Consider the following 2,742-nt stretch of genomic DNA (forward strand, 5'->3'; position numbering starts at 1 on the left):
GTATCGACAGGCCAAGCGGAATGCGGCTCGGGCAGTGGCTGAAGCAAAAACTCGGGTGTGGGAGGAGTTCGGAGACGCCATGGAAAAAGACTTTCAGACTGCCTCGAAGAGATTCTGGCAAACCGTCAGGAGTCTCAGGAGGGGAAAGCGGTGCTCTACCTGCACTGTGTATAGTGCTGGCGGAGCGCTGCTGACTTCGACTGAGAAAATTTGTCAGGCGGTGGAAGGAATACTTTAAAGGACCTCCTTAATCCCACTGACATATCTTCCGAGGAGGAAGCAGAGTCTGGGGATGAGAGGAAGGACCCGCCAATTTCCGGGGGCGAGGTCACTGAGGCAGTTAAACAACTCCTTGGTGGCCGAGCCCTTGGTGTTGATGAGGTCCGCCCCGAGTTCCTGAAGGATCTGGATGTTGTTGGGCTGTCCTGGTTGACACGCCTCTACAATGTTGCATGGAGATCAGGGACAGTACCTGTGGACTGGCAGACCGGGGTGGGTCCTCAGCCTCCCTGGGAAAGTCTATGCCAGGGTGCTGGAAAGGAGAGTTTGTCCGCTGGTCCAGTGTTCTGCCTGGTCGCGGAACACTGGACCAGCTCTTTATCCTCTCAAGGATACTTGAGGGTGAATGGGAGTTTGCCCAACCAGTCTACATGTGTTTTGTGGACTTGGAGAAGGCATTCGACCGTGTCCCTCGGGGTGTCCTGTGGGAGGTGCTGCGGGAGTATGGGGTGTCTGGCCCATACCCTTACTCTGAAGGCAAACCATCACTTTTTCAAGTTGTGCAACTTCTCGGCTATTAGTTAGCAAGTATTTACAGACAGATGTGAAAACTTACAGCCACAAAATGGATGGGTGCCAGTGGATGGAGCATCTTTATCAATGTACACTGCCATGCAACAGGGGGCGCACAGTGAGCATAAAAACTGTTAGGTTTATATTGTTGGATTGTCATTTATGCTTAGAAACATTTACTCATATATGCTTAGAGTTATATAATCAATTGCATATTGATAGGATGTTTCATCCTAAGCAGTCTGCAAAGACTCTGTGTGCCTCCCAGAGCACTCTGGCATACCCACGCATCCTAAGGTCATGAGAGAGGTCGTACTTTCTCTTACTGATTTATGGTACAGGAGGACACCTACTCTGTATCTGTTTAAGTATAAGAGCCCTTTGTTTAGGTGGACCGCTGGACTCCTGGCACCAGCTTTGGGGAGTCGTTCACAGGGTCACATCTTGACACACACACGCATACCTACACATACACACAGACGGTACTCTTTGTTCACATGTATGCCTGTGTATGACGTCATATGTTAATGAGACTATGCATATTCATGTACCACAATAAAGACCAGTGCTACGGGTGAGCTAACTGAGAGTGACTGGGGTTCGAGTGTCAGGAGCAGCGCTCGTCACAGTTCTCTCCCTCGCACGAGATCACACAAAGAGCTCTGCCTTGTGTCCAATGCTTTTGGCCATTGTAGTAGAATTGTCTCTGATTGTTCCAGCGAGGGGTTTGTGCTTGACAGATCCATCAAAAACAGCCTCAAATTTCCAACATCACAGACTGAAATTCTTTCTAAAAATGGCAGACTAAAGAGTCAACCCTGAGCCCAAAGATGCATTTAAGAAGAGTTTTAGCACCTAAAAAACTGACAGGCAAACTATTTATATTGGATAATTATGTACAGACTGGCAAATGTATAGTTCCTTTGGAGGGCTCCAAACTTAGGCCATAAGATGAGCTCTGTCAACTGTCCTGGATGCAAAATATGCATAAATAAGGAAATATATATGTACAACATGAAGATCATGATGAGAAGTGTCTGGGGTTTGTGTATGTTTTGTTCATGCATGTTGACGATCTCATTTTCATACTCACTGGTACTTTCCACAGGAACAACCAAGAAGTCATCATCATCATCGACTTCTTCGGGAGCTCAGGTCTGAGTAGTGCAGCATCTCTGGTGATCTGTTCAGCTCTGGTGGTGGTGGGTCCCTTTGTGGGCAGCGTAAAAGTGCCATGATGCCATTCTGGAAGGCTGCTTGCACACTTGCATACACAATCACCTGAAGAAGATATGCATAAAAAAGGCCTTAGAGCTTGAAGGTCCTGTGCAGCATCTTTTCTGTTCCTAGGACTGCGCTCTTCTGGACAGAGACCTGTTCTATTAATCTTATCCATCTATAGAAAGCTCTATAATGTGAATAAGGTGACAGGTTTTACCACAGTAGCAGGCATGGTAGTGAGCAGGACTGGGATCTGCAGGGTAACCGGAAGATCTTTGAGGAGCACTCGAAGAAATTCACTGAATCCCTGACCGAAGTACTTCAGTGGCTCTGTGATGAAGGTTGTGATGGTAAATAAGATTGCCTAAACAGAGAAGCATGTCCAGGTTATAAAACTGTACATACATATAGAAAGTCCAAACTCATACAAAGGAACACAGTTTAGGAAGACTTTGCATGGAAAAACATATAGCAGTTAGAAAAAGGTAGAAAAGTGGCAAATGTATGTGTCAGCTTAATAGAAAGCAAAGCAATGAGGTTTCAGCCATATCGGATGTGATTTAAACATTGGTTTGTAGGGAAGAATGGTTATTCACCAACTGGTCGCTGGGTGAAATCGGTGCAAAGAAGGCGCTGTACCACAGACCTCCTTGTGACAACTTTGGTTTTTTTTTTTTTTTTTTTTTTGTTTTTTTTTTTTTTTTGTTTTTTTTTTTTTTTTTTTTCTTT

This window comes from Haplochromis burtoni, unplaced genomic scaffold, assembly GCF_018398535.1.
Source record: "Haplochromis burtoni strain Fernald_Lab_line unplaced genomic scaffold, NCSU_Asbu1 Contig_5, whole genome shotgun sequence".
Lineage (NCBI taxonomy): Eukaryota > Metazoa > Chordata > Actinopteri > Cichliformes > Cichlidae > Haplochromis > Haplochromis burtoni.